We start from the raw sequence: 24,525 nt of genomic DNA, 5'->3' as shown, positions 1-24,525 counted from the left end.
AGTTTTTAGGGCTATGCCTTTCAAATGAAATGTTTTGCATACCAGAAGATACTAAATCAAAATTAGGGATTTATTAGCACCACAATTTGGTACATTTTGAGGATACAAGTACGCGTAATTATTTTATTTTACGTGAAACTTAATTGGAATGTGGAGTAGACTTTTATCTTTTACTCTTGAATTTTTTTGTCCTTTGTTTTCCCCTTTTATATTTTTTTGAAGTACCTCTGAATGCTGTTTAAAGAGGGAGTGCTCAGGAGCTCTTCTGACTTTCATTAAGTCACTCAGTAAGTCTTTGACCTCTTTGCCTCTGAAATTTACCTCTGAAAAAACTCAATCAGTTGCCTAAAGTCACAGTGCAGACAATCATAATATGTGAGCTTGAGGTTCCCAAATAGCAGTAATAGTACTGAAAGAATTTGCAACTACTCCACTTACATGTGGAAATTTTCACCTACAGCTCCAGGAATGCCTGAGCTTAGTCACTCAGAAAGCAGCTGCATAAAATCAATGGTGAAAACCAACAGTCTTTTTTTTTCTTTTCTGTATGGCTTCTAGAAAAGATTTAAATTCATTTCCCTCATAATTTTTTTTTTATTTCTGTATATGTTTTTCTGCCAATTTTTAAAATTTTGTTATGATCATTGGATGTAATATGCTAAAATATAACGTATTATTCAATTTAGTTTTATGTGAAACATTTTAAATACTTTATTAAAGGAAAAGAGGAGCACCTACATTCCTTTAGTTTTTACTTATTATATATTGATTTATATATTATGTATGTGAAAATATACTAGATTAAGTCAAATGCTAATCATAGAAAAATCAATAATTACAGTGATGAGACAAAAATCGGTCTTAAAATATAATTTATGTTTAGCATATATGCTTGACAGGAACAGAGACTCCTTGATAACTTACTAATGGAATCATTTTTTGCATTTTTGAAATCATCTTGCCAGATTTAGAATTTCAGTGATAAATGAAAAGCAATCAGATATTTATGGAACACTTTTTAAACTATAAGTAAAAACCAAACAAGCAAAAAAATAATAATTTTAAGCTGGGGGAAATAAGTACAGCTTAATACTCTGAAAATTAGAAAACAAAATTTTGGGTACCCTCTTGACCATGAAGAGCTCTGGTGGCTCAGTGGTTAAGCACTCGGCTGCTAACCAAAATGTCAGTAGTTTGAATTTACCAGCTGCTCTGTGGGAGACGTGGCAGTCTGTTTCTGTAAAAATTACAGCCCTGTAAACCTTATGGGACAGCTGAACTCAGTCCTATAGAGTCAATATGAGTCAGAATTGACTGTATGGCAATGGGTTTGGTTTTTGGTTCTTTACCATGGATATGGTGTTTTGGATGGATTCTTACCTTTCTTTCTCTAACAACTTTTATTGGTCATCTCAGTGGGAGGAATATTTTTATGGTCCTTACAAATATTTTTTTTGCTTGTGGTTGAGGAGACTACTTGCCGGTTGATCCAGACTTCCTTAAGTGTATTTCTTTAGGCATTTGAGGTTGTCTGTAAGCTGTGATTGGCAGAGCCATGCTTCCTTCACATCTTGCTCTCCCATACCTTTGACTCTAGCTGGCACATAATTGACATTCAGTGAATGCAGTTTGGAGGCCAAAGGCGTATATATTTCTAGCTATATTTGTGTATTTGCCCTTGCAGGCAGAGGAGGCTGATGATATTTGAAGATTCTGTTGTAAATCTGAATCATAAGACTATGGAGGGAATAAGACAAAATTGTGTTTATTTTTCATCTCCACAATTTACTACTAGTGTGACATTTGTCCAGTTACTTCATCCCTATAAATCACCGTTAAATCATATATCAGAGGAAAAAATAATAAACATATTTTATATTTTAAGATGCAATGAGTTCTGACACCAGCTGCTCATAGTTAGGCCAACTTCACAGGTTTAGCACACAATCCTTCATAAGACTGACCTCAATTCCTTGTCACCAGCCACAAGCTCAGGGGTTCCCTGGCCATCTTCATTTCTGAACAGCTGACTACAAATTTGAGGCTTCCCCAAACCACCGCAAATTTGCCAATTCACTAGAATTACTCAGAATTCAGGAAAGCACTATATCTGTAATTACAGTTTTGTTATAGCAAAAGATATGAATCAGAAGCAGCCAAAGGGAGATATGTGTAGGGTGAGGTCTGGGAGAGTCCTAAATGAAAAGCTTCCTTTGTCTCCTCCCTGTGGAGTTAGGATATATCACATTCTTAGCACATCAGTGTGTGAAAATATGCAGTATATTGTCAGCCAGGGAAGCTTACCTAAGCTTGATATTCAGAGTTTTTATTGGAGTTTCATTATGTAGGCATGATTTATTGAATTATTAATCATTTGAATGAACTCAATCCCCAGCCCCTCTCCCATCCCTGGAGGCCTAGGTTGGGCTGGTATCACTAGGCTCAAATTTCCAACTCTCTTATGGATAGGCTTTCAGTCATGGACAGACCCATTCTGAGTCATCTCTTTAGCACATACTATCTCGGGGTGCACCATGAGTCATTTGTTAGCATAAATCATCAGGGCACACGATGATAACAAAGATACTCCTATCACTCAAGAAACTCCAAGGATTTAGAGATTATCTCCCAGGAACAGTGGACAAAGGTCAGCTAAATTCTTTACTACACACGAGGATAGGGAAATAATACTCTAAGATGGCACATTGTAGGTAATCAATATAATTTCATTGTTTTTATTATTGTTTCCTATATCACCCTTGCAAGGTACTCAAAGTAGAAGAATAGCTTATTCTAGTTTAAGTAATTATTATTGAATGCACCTGGATCAATGAAACCCTCTCACCCCCCAAAAAAACCCACTGCCGTTGAGTCAATTCCGACTTATAGCGACTCTGCAGAACACAGTAAAACTAGAACACAGTAGAACTGCTCCATAGGGTTTCCAAGGAGCACTTGGTAGATTCAAACTGCTGACCTTTTAGTTAGCAGCCAAACTCTTGACCGCTATGCCACCAGGCTTTCCTGGATCAATGAAGAGCTAGAAAATTAGACAGGAGCAGGAATAGTAGCGGGAACTGCTATAGGCTATACAAGGAGGATAGTACTTTGTGGCTGACTGTTTCAACAAGAGTGTACCATGGAAAGCCTATAGACCTGGCAAAAGGGTGAGTAATGATGCCGGCAGAATAGGATGTTATGGAAACAGAGAGGTAGGATGCCTTATCTGGACTTATGGGGTGGTGATGACGGGTGGTTTCCTGAAAGAGGTGATACCAAGCTGAGACTTTGACAGAGGAATAGGGATTTGCAAGTTCTTGGCATGCAGGCAATTAAAAAAAAAATTGAATAAACTCTTCTCTAATTCTTTCTTTTTTGTTTGTTTACAGCAAGAAATTAAGTATTCATTTTCTGGATTTTAATAAACTCACTATGGAAGTTTTAAAAAATTATGACATATTTATAGACCTTATTCCCATTGAGAGTTGGAGTCTATGCCTCTCTCCTTGAGTCTGCGTGGGTTTGTGATTTTTTTGAACGATATAATGGAAGTGATATTTTGTCACTTCCGAGGTTTAGTCAGAAAAGGCCATGCAGCTTCTGCCTGGTAATTTTGTAATGATGACTCTTTGGAAACTTTTTTATGGTGCTCTCTGTGAGATGCCATCTGCCATGGTGTGAAAACCCCAAGGCTCTCTGAGAATCAGTACACGAAGAGGTGTTCTGGTCAACAGCCCTAGCTAAATCCAGTCTTCAAGTCATCCCAGCCCAAGTTCCAGATGTTATGAGTAAAGATGCCTCTAGATGACTCCAGACCCTAGTAATTTGAGTGATCCCTAGGCATTTAAATCATCTCACCTCAGCTGCTACAGCAGAAAATTATTTCTACCTCCTCTCTTGGATCCCTGCTGCCACCATAAGAATAAGCCTAGACTAGCCTGCTGGAGGGATGTGAGAGACAAGTAGAATCACCTTGATTTATTTCATCTGAAGCCATCCTAGGCCAGGCAGATTCCAGATAACTGACCTGCCAATTACTGACACATGAAGAATCCACCTGTGATAAGCTGAGCCTGGTTCAGATCTGTATAACTGCCCACAGACTTATAAATGTTTATTTTAAGCTACTAAATCTTGGGATAGTTTGTTACACAACCAATGCACTTAAGTTGAAAGTTTTATGGGTCATTAATTTGTAGATGTACACAGTTGGGTTATAGAGCTAGAGCTCAGAAGAAAGATCCGTTTTGTTAGTATTCAGTAGTCCAGTCTTACCTGTTGTTTATGGCAAGATTCCACCCTGAATGGTTGGGCTTGCCTTCTAATTGGCTTGTGTACATGCTTTTTCAGCTACACATGTAAAGAGAGATTTAAGAATCACCAGTATACCAGTGGTTAAGAAGACATTGGTGAGGATAAAACTAACCACCCAGAGTTAAGAAGGAAGATGGCCATTAGCAGAACCCTTAGCAAAACAAAAGTTAAGGAATTGACAGAAAAATAGGAGCCCCCAAACTATCTAAAAAAAACTAGAGAAGGAAAACTCAGCAGAGTAAAAGGAAGCCATGGCAAGATAGGGCCTGTTGAAACCAAGAGAAAGCATGGTCAAAAAGAAAGATGTGGTATAAAACACTGCTGAAAAGTCAAATAAGATTGTGGCTGGTGAGTTTAAAGTGGATGTAGCAAGATTGAGGTCATTAGTGACCTTGAATGGGACATCTTCATGTAAAATGACAACAGTGGGTCGGTTATGATTCCTGAGCAAATCATCAATAATATTCCGTTTTTTTCTTTCTTTCTTCTAATTGAAAGTACTTGTCTCTATGAGCAGGCTAAATTAATTAGAAATTGGTCTCCTGTGATCAGTCAAATGCTTTAAATGTGAATTAATTAGAAAAGAGTGAAGAGATACCTGAACAGAAAAAAAAAAAGAAAGAAATATTTTTAATATGCATAACAATATCTAGTGATGGAATGCATAGTGAGCCTTGCCAAGTCTACCACATTAAAAAAGCCTCACGTTTAGAATTCATCCACATTCTCTCAACTCTAACCTGATTACAAGGGGATTTTGTTGTTGTGAAGAATAATGAATGCGCCATAGTTTAATAGCACTATGGCAAATTTGAGTTAAGTAGCATCCCTGTTGTTTTAGGCCAACAACCACATTGCATATTTGGGTACCCCTTCCACCTTTCTTGTCTTTTCTTTTAACTCATCATTCATTTAAAGAGGACAGTGAGAGAAACTTTTATGTCACAGACGGTAAGCAGTCATTAGACTGTAGAGTCACACAGTCTCAAGAACAGATGATTCCAAAGGTGTGTTCTATGTTCCACAGGTTATAAAATAGTCTTTTTGCATAGTAGCAGATGAGCTATGTCAAGTCAAAGAAAGTGTTTCTTTGGCACCTTAAAATGACTGAAAAGGAATTCAAAACCAAATAGTGTCACTTTTTTGAGTGCAATGGAAATTTTTTAAGTATTTTATTATATGTACTCATTTTTTCAGCAATGATTTTAAAATGTATTTTAAGTCGTTTATTGATCACCTGTAATGAATGACATACATGTTGTTTCCTGGGGATACAAAGTGTCTGCATGAGAGGCCTATTTCTTGCTCTTTAGGCTATAATACTCTATGACCAAGATGACTACATTAAAACTTAAATTACAGTAAAGCTTAAATGTTGTTGCACAGGAAACAAAATCCAATGAGAAAGAATATAACAAGGAAAACAATCCAATTCTATAAATATTTATGAAGTTCCATCCACATGCTGGGCATTTTTCTGTGAACTAGTGTTTAAAAAATGAGTCTGACTAAATTCTTCTCTTAAATGAGCTTGAGCTTCTCTAGCAGTTGAATCTGTGTCATTGTAACAAGAAAAGAATTTTTTATTTCAAGTGGGAATTGATGATACAAGTAAGACTCCAACGACAAAATTTTAAAAATAACATAAAAGTGAAGATAAATCACCCATATGGAATACATAACGATATTAACTTTTCATTATATTACAGTCCACTTTGAACAGAAACATTTAAACTTAACATAAACATGCAAATAATTTTTAATATTGAGATTTTAAATTTAATTTATCATAGTTTTTTCCATGACTTGGCCATTTCTTTAAAACTCTTTCTGCTATATTGACAATTAAATGGCTGTGTCCTAGTTGCCTTGTACACTCTACTTGCTATTCAATTATTTAAATTTTTTTCTATGTATACATAAACAAAGAAATATTTTGATGTGAAAGACACTTAAGAGAATGAAAAGACAAAGTACAGAATGGAAGAAAATTCTTAACAATCACACATCTGACAAAGGATTTGGATCTTCGATATCAAAACTCACAAAGAAACCAACTAAAAAATGGACAAAACCTTTCATCAGACACTTTACCAAAAAGGATACGCAGATGGTGGGGAAACAACTTTTTTTGTTCGTACTTGTCTACACAATTTTTTCCTTTTTTTTTTTTTTTTATTGTGCTTTAAGTGAAAGTTTACAGCTCAAGTTAGTTTCTCATACAAAAAATTTATACACACATTGTTATGTGACACTAGTTGCTATCCCTATAATATGTCAGCACACTCCATCTTTCCACCCCAGATTTCCCATGCCCATTCCCAGCCCCTTTCCTTTCTGTCTTCTCATCTCGCCTCCAGACAGGAGCCACCCATTTGGTTTCATGTATCTACTTGCACTAAGAAGCACACTCTTGACGAGTATCATTTTATGCCTTATGGTCCAGTCTAATCTTTGTCAGAAGAGTTGGCTTCAGGAATGGTTTTAGTTCTGGTACATAATTTCTTTTTTTTTGATGCTTAATTTTTTCTATACGAATCTCTTGTAAGCAAAAGTAGTTGATCATGATATTTTAACTCACTCTGAGAGCCCTCATCTTTCAAAAACACTTGCTTTCGTTCAATTATTATGTTTAGTCTTATTATTTCATTTATACTCCTCATTTGTACTTCATTCATTTATTGAATACTTCAACAAATATGCTTAGTTTCCTTGAATTTTTCTCCATACTCCCATCCCTATCTACTGGAATGTGGAATTCTTTTATATCTTTACTATTGAAAAATTTTGGTCAGTCTTATATGGTAGTTTCTCAAAAAACATTTTTATTTACTTTTGAATTTGAGATAAAAATACTTTTACTCACCTTCTTGAAAGAAGAAAGCATTAGTAAGTTTTTTTTTTCATCTTATACTTCTTAATCATCTCTCCTTCTCTCTCCCTTCATCCAGTATATAAAACTTTCTAGATTCTAATCCAATCAGGGATTATAGACCTATATTTTCACTATAAAATCATTATTTAAAATTGACATTTAAAATTAAGCTTTAATTTTAAAATTTTATTTTAAAATATACAGCAGTTTTATTTACTTAACTATGTGTGTTTGATTATCATCTGTGCTCACAAGAGTTCTTTTATCCTCAGACTTCTCCAATCTTAGGTTTTTTATTTTATAACTTGGTTTGAAAAATTTAGTTTGAAGAGATATTTCTATTGACTTTGCACGTTAGTGACACTATGTACACTATCCGTACACTAATTGTGTATTAGTGACAATTTTCCTGGGAGTTGACTCTGAGTCACTACTTCTCTCAAAATGCTGCAGATATTGTGTCATTAAGTTTCAGTATGTACTGTTGAAGAAGAGTTTTTTTTTTCTTTTTTAATTCTTTAGAGGAATATCATCTATTGTATAGGATTAGATCATTGTAGAGCTGCCAGAAGAAGGAACAGATCTGCCTTAGAAGAAGTATAACCAGAATGCTCCTTAACAGCTAGGATGGCAACACTTCGTCCCACTTGCTTTGGACACATTATCAGGAGGGATGAGTCCATGGATAAGAACATCATGCTTGGTAAAGTAGAGGGTCCTCAATGAGATGGACTGACACATTTGGCTGCAATGGGCTCAAATACAGTAACTATTGTGAGGATGGTAGAGGACCAGGCAGCATTTTGTTCTGTTGTACATAGGGTTGCTATGGGTCGAAACCTACTCTTTGACACCCGACAACAGCAGCAAAGAACTATTTAATTCCTAGGTTTGTGTTTGCCCTGGTGGCACAGTGTGTAAGCACTCACCTGCTAACTGAAAGATCAGTGGCTCTAACCCACCAGCTGTTCAGAGGGAGAAAGATGTGACAGTGTGCTTCCATAAAGACTCTAAAACCACCCATTGTCATGAAGATTGCAGCCTTCAAAACCCTATAGGACACTTCTATTCTGTCTCGTATGGTCTCTATGAGTCACAATCTACTCGACGGCAACGAGTTTGGTTTTGGTTTTATTTGTACTCCACTCTTAATCCTGTGAGGTATATACTTAAGACAATGAAGAACTGGATTCAGAAATGAACAATCGAAGTCAAATTATTGCCTGAGCAGTGAGTTCTCTTTTTTATAGCCACAGTTTCAATATTAAGGTGAGAATGTTGTACACAGAGTAATATTTACTTCTTTTCTTTTCCTGCCATATATATAGTACTTCCCTTCCTGGTACCTTGTATTATACTATGAGCTCTTCTGGTAACTTGAGAGAGAGAAAGACAGATACAGAGTGAGACAGAAACAGAGACAGAGACAGAAGTTGTATATTAAATGCCCATCACCATGTTCTTCAAACCTTAGAAAATTTCACCCCCCCCACCCCGGGCAACTGTCTGGAATTAGTGATGATTACTTTTTGCCAGCACTGATCCGGGTATAATTTGCACCTACTAATTTATTAAATACTACAACCACTTGTGAAGTAGAAATGATTATTATCCTCATTTTGCTGATCAGGATCTTGAAGTATAGAACAGTTACTGAAATTTTATATAACCTTTTAGAATACTCCAAATAGTTTGGGCACCAGATCCATGCTTTATGTGTCAATGATTTTTTTCATAAATTATTTTACTTTGTATGGATTATTCATACACATTTAAAAGATTCAGAGAAGGCTGCAGGTAAATATTAATCTCTCTTTTCTGATTAATCCAATTTACCTCCTCTACAGTATCCATTATTAGCATTTTCTTCTTTCTTTTCCAGCTCTATATGGTTATACAAGCAAAGTATCTATGTTTTTAACATATTGAAATTCTTAATGTAATTTACTATAAAATATAGGAGACAAAACATGATAATGTTACAAGATGCTTAAGTGAGATTTTATAAAATTCAATATTTATTCTTAAAAATATTATTAGTAAGCTATAAGTAAAGGGAAATTTCCTTAACTTTCTAAAGGGCACCTAACGGAAATCTATTAACTATCTTTTCAAGAAACCTTCAGCTTAATACTTGTGCAATTGAGTTTAGGCCTAAATGAAGGAACTTACAGTCACTTTTTTATGTGTATTAGTAGTTTTATCCATGCTGTAACGTAAAAGACATTTTTCGCTAGCAAGCAGCCATCTAAAATGCATCAATTGGTCTCAACCCACCTGGATCAAAGGAGAATGAAGAACACCAAGGTCACACGATAACTATGAGCCCAAGAGACAGAAAGGGCAACATGAACCAGAGACTACATCATCCTGAGACCAGGTGAACTAGATGGTGCCCGGCTACAACTGATGACTGCCCTGACAGGGAACACAACAGAGAACCCCTGAGGGAGCAGGAGGGCAGTGAGATGCAGACCCCAAATTCTCATAAGACCAGACTTAATGGTCTGACTAAGACTAGAAGGACCCTGGTGGTCATGGTCCCCAGACCTTCTGTTGGCCCAGGACAGGAACCATTCCCAAAGCCAAAATTTTCAGCCATAGATTGGACTGCACAATGGGTTGGAGAGGGATGCTGGTGAGGAGTGAGCTTCTTGGATCAGGTGAACACTTGAGACTATGTTGGCATCTCCTGCATGGAGGGGAGATGAGAGGGTGGAGGGGGTTAGAAGCTGGTGAAATGGACAGGAAAAGAGAGAGTAGAGGGAAAGAGTGGGCTGTCTCATTAGGGGGAGAGTAATTGGGAGTATGTAGCAAGGTGTATATGGGTTTTTGTGTGAGAGACCGACTTGATTTGTAAACTTTCACTTAAAGCACGATAAAAATTATTTAAAAAAAAAGACGTGAGGAGGCGGGACCAAGATGGCGGACTAGGTGGACGCTACCGCGGATCCCTCTTGCAACAAAAACTTGGAAAAACAAATGAATCAATCACATACATAACAATCTACGAACTCTGAACAACTAACACAGATTTAGAGACGGAGAACGAACAAATACGGGGAGGCAGAGATTGTTTTCAGAGCCTGGAGCCAGCGTACCAGTCAGGTGACCTTCGGAGCCTGATTTGGGGCAGAGCCCAGGGGGGCAGACGGAACAGACAAGGGGCCCAGCCCTAGCCCCCGAACTCATTCCGGGAGGGGGCCCAGCCAGTTGGTGCGGGCGGCGTGGCGACGCAGCCGGTGGGAGAAGTCCCCGGGAGGCAGTGACTGGTCTTGGAGTGGGGAGAGCAGCATCCCAGCCGGAGAGCCGTCCCGCCGGGATTTTGGCGGGTGCAGGCATGGCGTGAGTGCGGGGAGCAGCTACATCCCCCTGAATTGACCCCAGGGGGGCCCAGCCGGTTCGTGTGGGTGGCGCCCAGCCAGTTCGCGCGGGCGGTGTGGCGGCGCAGCTGGTGGGAGAAGTCCCAGGGAGGCAGTGGCTGGTCTTGGAGCGGGAGAGCGGTGTCCCAGCCGGGACGCGCAGTCGCGGTGCAGGCGTCGGGAGCTGCTCCACTCTCCTGAGCTGACCGGGGGGGGGGAACAGCCGGTTTGCGGGGGCGGCGCGCAACGCGGCTGGCGGGACGGGGAGTCCCCAGGAGGCAGCGACTGATTTTGGAGTCCGGAGTGCACCGTCCCAGTAGGGGAGCCTTAACCATGGGGGTGGGGCTGACAGCGGAGGATCTGACCGTGACTCAAGCGGGCCAGACCCCCCGGGGGCAATCTCCACACAGACAGTACACAAAGGCGACGTGCCCCGCGGAAATCTCAGATATAATAGTCATTCCAAGCAAGACAAGCAACTCTGGCTATATTCGGAGGTGCTACTCTCCTAGCTCTCTGATCCCTCCCCCACCCTCCCCAGGCGGCTCCATTAACATCCGAATAGCCTGAGCCAGAGGGAGAACTCTGATAGGGATCTGACTGCATTTTTTTTAGCGGATTTTCTGGAAAAACTAGTTTCCCAGTGATGGCTCGGAGACAGCAGTCCATATCAAACCACATAAAGAAACAGACCATGACAGCTTCTCCAAACCCCCAAACAAAAGAATCAAAATCTTTCCCAAATGAAGATACATTCCTGGAATTATCAGATACAGAATATAAAAAACTAATTTACAGAATGCTTCAAGAGATCACAAATGAAATAAGGCAAACTGCAGAAAAAGCCAAGGAACACACTGATAAAACTGTTGAAGAACTCAAAAAGATTATTCAAGAACATAGTGGAAAAATTGATAAGTTGCAAGAATCCATAGAGAGACAGCATGTAGAAATCCAAAAGATTAACAATAAAATTACAGAATTAGACAATGCAGTAGGAAGTCAGAGGAGCAGACTCGAGCAATTAGAATGCAGACTGGGACATCTGGAGGACCAGGAAATCAACACCAACGTAGCTGAAAAAAAATCAGATAAAAGAATTTAAAAAAATGAAGAAACCCTAAGAATCATGTGGGACTCTATCAAGAAGGATAACTTGCGAGTGATTGGAGTCCCAGAACAGGAAGGGGGGACAGAAAACACAGAGAAAATAGTTGAAGAACTCCTGACACAAAACTTCCCTGACATCATGAAAGACGAAAGGATATCTATCCAAGATGCTCATCGAACCCCATTTAAGATTGATCCAAAAAGAAAAACACCAAGACATATTATCATCAAACTCACCAAAACCAAAGACAAACAGAAAATTTTAAAAGCAGCCAGGGAGAAAAGAAAGGTTTCCTTCAAGGGAGAATCAATAAGAATAAGTTCAGACTACTCAGCAGAAACCATGCAGGCAAGAAGGGAATGGGACGACATATACAGAGCACTGAAGGAGAAAAACTGCCAGCCAAGGATCATATATCCAGCAAAACTCTCTCTGAAATATGAAGGAGAAATTAAGACATTTACAGATAAACACAAGTTTAGAGAATTTGCAAAAACCAAACCAAAGCTACAAGAAATGTTAAAGGAGATTGTTTGGTCAGAAAACCAATGATATCAGGTACCAGCACAATACAAGGTCACAAAACAGAACGTCCTGATATCAACTCAAATAGGGAATTCACAAAAACAAACAAATTAAGATTAATTTAAATAAATAAATAAAATAATACACATAACAGGGAATCAGGGAAGTCAATAGGTAAAACATCACAACAATCAAAAAGAGGGACTAAATATAGGAGGCATTGAACTGCCAGATGGAGAGTGATACAAGGCGATATAGAACGATACAAGTTAGGTTTTTACTTAGAAAATAGGGGTAAATAATAAGGTAACCACAAAAAGGAACAGCAACTCCATAACTCAAGATAAAAGCCAAGAAAAACGTAATGACTCAACTAACATAAAGTCAAACACTATGAAAATGAGGACCTCACAATTTACTAAGAAAAACGCCTCAGCACAAAAAAGTATGTGGAAAAATGAAATGGCCAACAACACACATGAAAAGGCATCAAAATGACAGCACTAAAAACTTATTTATCTATACTTACGCTGAATGTAAATGAACTAAATGCACCAATAAAGAGACAGAGAGTCACGGACTGGATAAAGAAACACGATCCATCTATATGCTGCCTACAAGAGACACACCTTAGACTTAGAGACACAAACTAAAACTCAAAGGATGGAAAAAATATATCAAGCAAACAATAAGCAAAAAAGAAGAGGAGTAGCAATATTAATTTCTGACAAAATAGACTTTGGACTTAAATCCACCACAAAGGATGAAGAAGGACACTATATAATGATAAAAGGGACAATTAATCAGGAAGACATAACCATATTAAATATTTATGCACCCAATGACAGGGCTGCAAGATACATAAATCAAATTCTAACAGAATTGAAAAGTGAGATAGACACCTCCACAATTATAGTAGGAGACTTCAACACACCACTTTCGGAGAAGGACAGGACATCCAGTAAGAAGCTCAATAGAGACACGGAAGACCTACTTACAACAACCAACCAATTTGACCTCATTGACTTATACAGAACTCTCCACCCAACTGCTGCAAAATATACTTTTTTTTCTAGTGCCCATGGAACATTCTCTAGAATAGACCACATATTAGGTCATAAAACAAACCTTTGCAGAGTCCAAAACATCGAAATATTACAAAGCATCTTCTCAGACCACAAGGTAATGAAACTAGAAATCAATAACAGAAAAACTAGGGAAAAGAAATCAAATACTTGGAAAATGAACAATACCCTCCTGAAAAAAGACTGGGTTATAGAAGACATCAAGGAGGGAATAAGGAAATTCATAGAATGCAATGAGAATGAAAATACTTCCTATCAAAACCTCTGGGACACAGCAAAAGCAGTGCTCAGAGGCCAATTTATATCGATAAATGCACACATACAAAAAGAAGAGCCAAAATCAGAGAACTGTCCCTACAACTTGAACAAATAGAAAGTGAGCAACAAAAGAACCCATCAGGCACCAGAAGAAAACAAATAATAAAAATTAGAGCTGAACTAAATGAATTAGAGAACAGAAAAACACTTGAAAGAATTCACAAAGCCAAAAGCTGGTTCTTTGAAAAAATTAACAAAATTGATAAACCATTGGTTAGACTGACTAAAGAAATGCAGGAAAGGAAACAAATAACCCAAATAAGAAACGAGAAGGACCACATCACAACAGAACCAAATGAAATTAAAAGAATCATTTCAGATTACTATCAAAAATTGTACTCTAACAAATTTGAAAACCTAGAAGAAATGGATGAATTCTTGGAAAAACACTACCTACCTAAACTAACGCATTCAGAAGTAGAACAACTAAATAGACCCATAACAAAAAAAGAGATTGAAACGGTAATCAAAAAACTTCCAAAAAAAAAAGCCCTGGCCCGGATGGCTTCACTGCAGCATTCTACCAAACTTTCAGAGAAGAGTTAACACCACTACTACTGAAGGTATTTCAAAGCATAGAAAATGACGGAATACTAACCAACTCATTCTATGAAGCTACCATCTCCCTGATATCAAAACCAGGTAAAGACATTACAAAAAAAGAAAATTATAGACCTATATCCCTCATGAACATAGATGCAAAAATCCTCAACAAAATTCTAGCCAATAGCATCTAACAACACATCAAAAAAATAATTCACCCTGATCAAGTGGGATTTATACCAGGTATGCAAGGCTGGTTTAATATCAGAAAAACCATTAATGTAATCCATCACATAAATAAAACAAAAGATAAAAACCACATGATCTTATCAATAGATGCAGAAAAGGCATTTGACAAAGTCCAACACCCATTTATGATAAAAACTCTTACCAAAATAGGAATTGAAGGAAAATTCCTGGACATAATAAAGGGCATCTATGCAAAGCCAACAGCCAATACCACTCTAAATGGAGAGAGCCTGAAAGCATTTCCCTTGAGAACGGGAACCACACAAGGATGCCCTTTATCACCGCTCTTATTCAACATCGTACTTGAAGTCCTAGCCAGGGCAATTAGGCTAGACAAAGAAGTAAAGCGTATCCGGATTGGCAAGGAGGAAGTAAAGTTATCCGTATTTGCAGATGACATGAGCTTACACACAGAAAACCCTAAGAAATCCTCCAGGAAACTACTGAAACTAATAGAAGAGTTTGGCAGAGTCTCAGGTTATAAAATAAACATACAAAAATCACTCGGATTCCTCTACATCAACAAAAAGAACACCAAAGAGGAAATCACCAAATCAATACCATTCACAGTAGCCCCCAAGAAGATAAAATACTTAGGAATAAATCTTACCAAAGATGTAAAAGACCTATACAAAGAAAACTACAAAGCTCTACTACAAGAAGTTCAAAAGGACATACTTAAGTGGAAAAACATACCTTGCTCATGGATAGGAAGACTTAACATAGTAAAAATGTCTATTCTACCAAAAGCCATCTATACATTTAACGCACTTCCGATCCAAATTCCAATGTCATATTTTAAGGGGATAGAGAAACATCACCAATTTCATATGGAAGGGAAAGAACCCCCGGATAAGCAAAGCATTACTGAAAAAGAAGAAAGTGGGAGGCCTCACTCTACCTGATTTCAGAACCTATTACACAGCCACAGTAGTCAAAACAGCCTGGTACTGGTACAACAACAGACACATAGACCAATGGAACAGAACTGAGAACCCAGATATAAATCCATCCATCTATGAGCAGCTGATATTTGACAAAGGACCAGTGTCAGTTAATTGGGGAAAAGATAGTCTTTTTGACAAATGGTGCTGGCATAACTGGATATCCATTTGCTAAAAAATGAAACAAGACCCATACCTCACACCATGCACAAAAACTAACTCCAAGTGGATCAAAGACCTAAACATAAAGACTAAAACGATAAAGATCATGGAAGGAAAAATAGGGACAACCCTAGGAGCCCTAATACAAGGCATAAACAGAATACAAAACATTACCAAAAATGATGAAGAGAAACCAGATAACTGGGAGCTCCTAAAAATCAAACACCTATGCTCATCTAAAGACTTCACCAAAAGAGTAAAAAGACCACCTACAGACTGGGAAAGAATTTTCAGCTATGACATCTCAGACCAGCGCCTGATCTCTAAAATCTACATGATTCTGTCAAAACTCAACCACAAAAGACAAACAACCCAATCAAGAAGTGGGCAAAGGATATGAACACACATTTCACTAAAGAAGATATTCAGGCAGCCAACAGATACATGAGAAAATGCTCTCGATCATTAGCCATTAGAGAAATGCAAATTAAAACTACAATGAGATTCCATCTCACACCAACTAGGCTGGCATTAATCCAAAAAACACAAAATAATAAATGTTGGAGAGGCTGTGGAGAGATTGGAACTCTTATACACTGCTGGTGGGAATGTAAAATGGTACAACCACTTTGGAAATCTATCTGGCGTTATCTTAAACAGTTAGAAATAGACCTACCATACAACCCAGAAATCCCACTCCTTAGAATATACCCTAGAGATACAAGAGCCTTCACACAAACAGATATATGCACACCCATGTTTATTGCAGCTCTGTTTACAATAGCAAAAAGTTGGAAGCAACCAAGGTGTCCGTCAACGGATGAATGGGTAAATAAATTGTGGTATATTCACACAATGGAATACTACACATCGATAAAGAACAGTGACGAATCTGTGAAACATTTCATAACATGGAGGAACCTGGAAGGCATTATGCTGTGCGAAATGAGTCAGAGGCAAAAGGAAAAATATTGTATAAGACCACTATTATAAGATCTTGAGAAATAGTAAAAACTGAGAAGAACACATACTTTCGTGGTTACGAAGGAGGGAGGGAGGGAGGGAAGGAGAGGGATTTTTATTGATTAATCAGTAGATAAGAACTGCTATGGGTGAAGGGAAAGACAACACTCAATACATGGAAGGTCAGCTCAATTGGACTGGACTAAAAGCAAAGAAGTTTCCGGGATAAAATGAATGCTTCAAAGGTCAGCGGAGCAGGGGCGGGGGTCTGGGGAACATGCTTGAGGGAACTTCTAAGTCAATTGGCAAAATAATTCTATTATGAAAACATTCTGCATCCCACTTTGAAATGTGGCGTCTGGGGTCTTAAATGCTAACAAGCGGCCATCTAAGATGCATCAGTTGGTCTCAACCCACCGGGAGCAAGGGAAAATGAAGAACACCAAGGTCACACAACAACTAAGAGCCCAAGAGACAGAAAGGGCCACATGAACCAGAGACCTACATCATCCTGAGACCAGAAGAACTAGTTGGTGCCCAGCCACAATCGATGACTGCCCTGTCAGGGAGCACAACAGAGAACTCCTGAGGGAACAGGAGATCAGTGGGATGCAGACCCCAAATTCTCATAAAAATACCACACTTAATGGTCTGACTGAGAGTAGAGGAATCCCGGCGGCAATGATCCCCAGACCTTCTGTTAGCACAGGACAGGAACCATCCCCGAAGACAACTCATCAGACATGAAAGGGACTGGTCAGCAGGGGGGAGAGAGATGCTAATGAAGAGTGAGCTAATTAAATCAGGTGGACACTTGAAAGTGTGTTGGCAACTCTTGTCTGGAGGGGGGATGGGAAGATAGAGAGAGAGGGAAGCTGGTAAAATTGTCACGAAAGGAGAGACTGAAAGAGCTGACTCAATAGGAGGAGAGCAAGTGGGAGAAGGGAGTAAGATGTATGTAAACTTACGTGTGACAGACTGATTGGATTTATAAATGTTCACTTGAAGCTTAAGAAAAGTTAATTAAAAAAAAAAAAGACGTTTTATGTGTATTAGTAGTTTTGCCCCATGCGCTGACCTAAAAGATACCTAGTTTAATTCTGATTGTCATCCTAATTAACTATCTTAGAATAAAAACAAAAAAAAAAAGAAAAGAAAAAAGCCATATTGAGGTAAAATTTACTTCAATTTTAACCTTGGAATATTCTAATAAGCGTGTTTTTATATGCTTGAGGCAAGGCTTTGTGTTCTTTGGTACCAGCTGGATTATGTAATTTAGTATAACAATATGATTTATAATGAACACACTTTTTTTTTCTAGAGGACTGGAGTCAGTCACACAGGCATTGCTTTCAGGCCTATGTGACTGTCCCTCAATAAAGTCCCTAGACACCAAGGCTCAGATGAACTTCCCTGGTTCACAAGAATCCCCACATCTTGTCACACATTATTTCTGGAGGAGTAAACATAGCCGTGTAACTCTCCTGGAAGAGGATATAGGGAAGCTTATATCTGGTTTCTCCTGGACTTCACTCTACGCTCCTTTTCCCTTTGCTGATTTTATTCCTTATCTTTCACTGTAATAAACCATAACCATAAGTACAGCAGATTTTCTGTGTCCTGTGAGTAATCTTAGGCTACCCTTGAGCTTGTGGGTGGTATCAGGGACCTTTAACATAGCATCTTAATGAAAATTGAATATAATTACTCATAAGTATGGTACCTTCTCCATTTATTTAGGTCTTTATTTTTTCTTAGAACTATTGTTTCAGTGAGAGATATTGCACATCTTTTGTCAAATTTATCATTGATTTTTCTGTATTTGGTATGATCGTAACTGATACTGTCTTTTTTATTTCAACTTCTATTTTTTCCAAACTAGTTTATAGAAATACATTTTTTATATTGATCATATATCCTAAAACTTGTTAAACTCACTTATTATATCTAGTAGTTACGTTATAGAAGCCATCTGATTTTCTGCTACACAGTCATGTCCTTTGGGAATAAAAAGAGTAAACCTATCTTTTCGCAAACAGTAGAGATTGGCAGCTGTAGAATTACAGTACAGAATATCAATCCCAAGTGATTGCTTCCTGGGAACCATGTGCAGGAGTGTGCGACTTCTCGTTCATTCTTTATCTTTGTTTATTCTTTGTGACAATTTTGATCTTGGAAAGGTCCTAAAAGCAGCCATATACCTTCTTCCTATTATTCCAAATAAAAAAATATATTTGGTTTCTACCGCTGAACATGTGTACGTTTGGAGAACAGTGCTCTACTAGTGTTCTCTCTCAACATCTGTCTCTATGCAACTTTGTTTTTTATTGAAATCGACAACTCTTCCCTGTATGTTGCTATTTGGAATTACAGATGTCTTCCAGTTTTGGAGAAGATGGAGTTTTTATTTCTATTCTTATTTCCTTTGCTATTCTAGGGAGATCTATTTGGTGAAGTAGGCAACACTGCCTTTACTGGAATATTGCTCTCATTTCCTGTTTCTTTCTCTCTAATTTGCTTATTTTGGGTGAGTGCTCCTCAGTCACAGATCTGCTGAAAGCTAATTACATTCTTGAAGAATCATTAATTAATTGATTTCATTCTTTAGGGCAACAGCAACAATCAAAAACATTTTAGTAAGGATAAATTTCAGGAACTGGAGGGAATTCACCACCTTTCTCTCTTGTATAAATTTTAACTTAATAGTGAAAACTTATACTTTATGTCAGTTTAATATGTGATTACTGTTGAAACTTTGTCCTAATCTTTGGGAAATTATGATCCTTGTAAAAACGAACTACTGAGTTAATTAAGACTACTAGTGGATTTTGAAGTTAGGGCTTTTACTTTAGGCAATTTAGACAGTAACAAAAGCTATTTGTTTATTGAGCACTTACTATGTGCAAAGTGCAATTTTATGTCATTTACATGGATGGACTAATTCTCATTTTAACCTATGAGGTGAATTCTTAATTGTCCTCAAATTAAAGATGACAGAATAAAGAGTTAGTGAGGTTATAGAAATTACCTAAAAGAACAAGTTTAATAAGTCAAAAGAAAAGATATAGTAATCCACTGCTAAAAACTGTTTTGTGGCAAAAGTGAAGGAAATTTTTTAAATATTTATTTATTCACCCTGTTATCCATTTGTTTCTTCAACTTATATATGAGTGTGTACTAAGTACAGAACAATGTAGGTCTTAGGGGCACAGGAGTAAAACAAAATCAAAAACAATCTCAACCCTTTTAGAGTTTACAGTTGATTTGAGAAGATAGACATTCTCAAACAATACTCATGTGTATGAAATATAAAAATTGTGATAACATTTGTAAAAAACCAAAAACATGGTCTATAAAAGTATACAGCAGGGCATAGAATATGTTCTGGTGGCCATGGATGATGTGGAAAAGTAACATTTGGAATGGAATGTGAAAAATGAATATGAATTAGGTAGGCAAAGAGGTTAGGAGAAAGTTCCAGAATAAGGAATAGCAGACCACATGCAAAGCCCTAGGGTTGTAGCACATCATATTTGAGGAACTCAAAGAACTCTAAGTTAGAGAGGAGAGAGACAATGAACATACTAAATAACACACACACACACATATATATATATATATTCAATGGTAAAAGAAAATGGTGGTTGATGTGAGCATAGAGGGTATAGGGACCATTTCAAGTGATGCTTTGTAGCCATACTATCACATTTTAGTTTTGTCACAAGAGCATGAGGAGCTATTGAAAGTTTTAAAAAGATGAAACATACAATTAACCTGGCTGCAATGTAAAGAACTTTTTTAAAGTTGGGAGCTATGTGAAGAACGTCTCAGTATTCCAAATGAGAAATAATGGTTGCTTGGACTAGAAACCAAAAAATGGAGATGGAGGTAATTAAATTGAGTAGAAACATATTTAGGATGTAGCTGTGGATTGAATTGTGTCCCCCCAAAATATGTATTGAAGTCTTAACCATGTACCTGTAAATATGACCCTGTTTGGAAACAGGAGTTTTCTTCTGTTACGTTAATGAGGGCATACCAGAGTAGACTGGGTCTATGCCTAATCACTTCTGTGTTATAAAAAGAGCAGAAAAGACAGAGAAACACACACTTCAAAACAAATGCCAAAGAATGCCAAGAAACTACCAGGAATATGGGCAAGGAAGGACCTCCCCCTAGAGCCACACTCTGAATTCAGACTTCCAGCCTCCTGAACTGTGATAAAATAAATTTCTATTCTTTAAAGCCACCCACTTGTGGGTTTTCCTTTTTTGTGTGGCAGCACTAGGTAACTAAGAAAAAAACTAAGACAGATGTTAAATTGAAAGCACTTGGTGATTGATGGGTTGTGATGTGATCAGAGGATAAGTTGTTAAGGATGATGTCAAGTTTTTAGCTGGTAAAATCTAAAGAAAAGTAGTGTCATTTACTAAGCTAGAGATTACTAGAAGGAAGATTCTATTTCTTGCAGAAAATCAAGAGTATATTTTTGGACACAGTGAGTTTAAGGTATCTGTGAGACAACCAAAGGGCAACATCAAGTTGACTGTTTGATATGTAAGTCATAAACTAAAATTATTCATATCGAAGTTCATTGACATTATGGATTTGGATGAAATCCTGAGGAGGAGATTATAAAAGAGAATAATGCCAAGCACAAGTTTTAAGGCATTCCATCATTTAAAGGTTGAGTAGAAGAACATAAACCTGCAAGCAAAGAACTAAGTAGCTAAAAGAGATGGTAGAAGGGCCAGGAATGTGCACAGGTAAGGAAGAGATTGCGTTCAAAACTCTCTAACCCTAGGCATTAGCAGCTTTGTAATATATCTTGGGCTATAACAAGGAAAATTTTGATGTATTTAAATTATGATGTACAAAATACCTCCTTCTTAATTAAAGAAAAAATTCCATTTTCAGGCTGTTTAAACTGCTATTAAAGTTTATGGTTCAAAGCTTCCTGTTAGGATGAGCCTGCCCTCTGCATTTAGTGAAAGGGATATGGAGTGCTTGGCCTGAAGGAGTGAGAAAAATAGCCAAGAAAGGATGCCAAATACTACTGAGATAAGAAAATAAAATTTAGTTTTGAGGTGATGGTGTCTGGAATACCAGACTGCATATCCATCCACTGCCATCGAGCCGATTCCAACTCATAGCAACCCTATAGGACAGAGTAGAACTGCCCCATAGCCTTTCCAAGGAGCACCTGGCGGATTCGAACTGCCGACCTATTGGTTAGGAGCTATAGACTGCATATCAGTAGATATTAAAACGCAGCTCTGTCAGCAATAATTTTTTTTGTTCGTAATTATCTGGAAAGAATAAAAGTTAAGTTTGAGACTGAGGATGAGGGAATTAAATGTGAAAATTTGATGTGATGAATGCTATCTGATGTGGTGATTCCAGGGTGTGCACAGGAGACATTCCAATGTGTCTTGTAAAAAAAACTTTAAAGAAATAAAAATAAATTGGTGTACGGTCCTCTTGAGAGAGACACACACATACGCTCATGTATAAATTCCCCAAACAAAAGCTGAGTTATTAAATACGCATGCAATTCTAGTTAAGATGGAACAAATATAATTTCCTTCTTTCTCTAAATCTACCTTGTATATTCCAAATAAAGCATTAAACAAGTGCCCTGGCAGTGTGCATTCTCAAGCTTAAAAAACTCTTAAAGCAGATAGCACAGTGTATCTGACAGTACTCACGGTTTGATGACAACACAGTTTTAAAACATGGTTGGCTTGCTAGTGAGAGTGAACATGAAACAGAAAGACTTATGCAATACAGGGAAAAGAATACACATAGAATGATAAAATGGAGTACTCTTCACCGATTATTTTATTTTTACAGAATATGTACGTATACTCACAATCCACAAGGGGATCCACAATCAATAACCATGAAAGCATCAGTCAAAAAATCAAATGACATATTGCATTGGGTAAATCTGCAAAAGACTTTAAAATGTTAAAAATTAAACATATTACTTTGAGGACTAAGGTGCTCCTGAAACAAGCCATGGTATTTTCAATAGCCTCATATGCATGCAAACGCTGGACAATGAATAAGGAAGACCAAAGAAGAACTGATGCCTTTGAATTGTGGTGTTGTCGAAGATTATTGAATATACCATGGACAACCAAAAGAATGAACAGATCTGTCTTGGAAGAAGTACAGCTGGAATGCTGTTTGGAGGCAAGGATGGCGAGACTTTGTCTCGTGTTCTTTGAACATATTATCAGGAGGGATCAGTCCCTGGAGAAAGACATTATGCTTGATAAAGTAAAGGGTCAGTGAAAAAGAGGAAGATCGTGGATGAGATGGATTGACAGAGTGGCTGCAACAATGGGCTCAAACATAGCAACAATTGTGACGACAGTGCAGGACCAGGCAGTGCTTTTTCCTATTGTAAATAGAGTTGATATGAGTCAGAACTGACTTGATAGCACCTGACAACAAATATATATATGTATGTGTGTATTTATTCATATTCAGTGAGATGAATTGACACAATAGCTCAACAATGCACTCAAGCCTACCAACAATCATGAAGATGGTGCAGGACGAGGCAACATTTCATCCTGTTACATATAAGATCGCCAAGTTGGAGCTGACTCAACAACTAACAACAAAATATTTATTCATCCATCCAGCATCGCAGATATTGATGTATTATATTGATGTAAATTTTTCTCTTGTCTAATAATTTATTAATAGCAAGTTGGAGAACTTCATTCATTAATTATTTCAACACACTGATAATGCATTCTAGTCAGCCTAGTGAGTAAATACACCTAACATTATTTAGCCACTGATGAATATCCGCTTATTGTTAAATTTACACCATTTTTTTGCAAATACCTGACTGAAGTAGCTCTTGATTATTTATAACAGCCTAAGAATATTGTAAATTCAATAGATTCTTCTAGAAAGTTCATAAACTATATGTTAATATGATTACAGTTTAGATATTTTTCTCTGTCTTTAGAGGTACTATTTTCCTTAATATCTAATTGCATAAATTATCTCAAAATGGGGGAAATATTATAAAATTACACTGTGAATGGCTTCTTGCCTTATGCATTAAGAAGACTAATGTGTAACTCAGTAACATAAAACAGAAAATCTCTGTTACGCATACACTTAGATACCAACATTAATATAAGCTCATCTTGGGCAGCAAATTCATCACTAAATTGTAAAATTTTGTACAAAATTATAGCATTATTCAATATTTATTGTATTTTTTTATCTCAAAGATTGAAATGATTTTGGTAGCAAAACAAAACATTTGCTACTGAAAAGTTAAGATACTCACTTCTTTAGAACCTAGTCTTACGATTGCTTTTCTTTCCTCATACACAAGTTACCTTTCACATTTTTATCATGTTTACTTGACTGTTCACCTAAATGATACCACAATCACTGCATAGGATTTGGGGAAAAAAAAAAAACTCCATTCTTTTATTGAATAAGCCTGATTTATTGCCATTGTGGTGGGACCTTTGCGAACTGGCATGATGCCTTATGTGTTCATCCAAGGCAACAGATCTGGAACTATTGCAACATGAATTTCTTATACTAATTGAAAATATTCAATTTTATTTGAGAACAAAAAAAATGGCACAAGATGTCCTAGGTATAAATACATAGTTAATGAGTAGAGTATGGGTATATTAGCCATAGAAAGAAATGGATGGAAGGCAGAAGACAGTTAATATTATATATATATATAGAGAGAGAGAGAGAGAGAGTCATTCAATAGCCACAAGGCCTGAATTTAGCCACCCATTGGTGATACCTATTTTAACCCCATTTGTCCTCTACTCAAAAACACAAATAAAACTAATGCCTGTTTAGTGAGCATTCTTGTCCCTGTTCTCTCTGATACAGCAAGTGTGTATCATTGTCTCAGGGCACTTTATGCCTGTGACACAATTTGCTTAACTTCAACCCTGTGCCTTGCAACAACGCTGTTAGTGAAGAAGGCTGATGTGGCCCATAGATCAGACATATAAATATTGTGTACCCAGGATTCAGATAGTGTGATCCTCCTATCCACTCATACCTT

The sequence above is a fragment of the Loxodonta africana genome, chromosome 8, assembly GCF_030014295.1.
Source record: "Loxodonta africana isolate mLoxAfr1 chromosome 8, mLoxAfr1.hap2, whole genome shotgun sequence".
Taxonomy (NCBI): domain Eukaryota; kingdom Metazoa; phylum Chordata; class Mammalia; order Proboscidea; family Elephantidae; genus Loxodonta; species Loxodonta africana.
Note: the sequence above shows the minus strand (reverse complement) of the source record.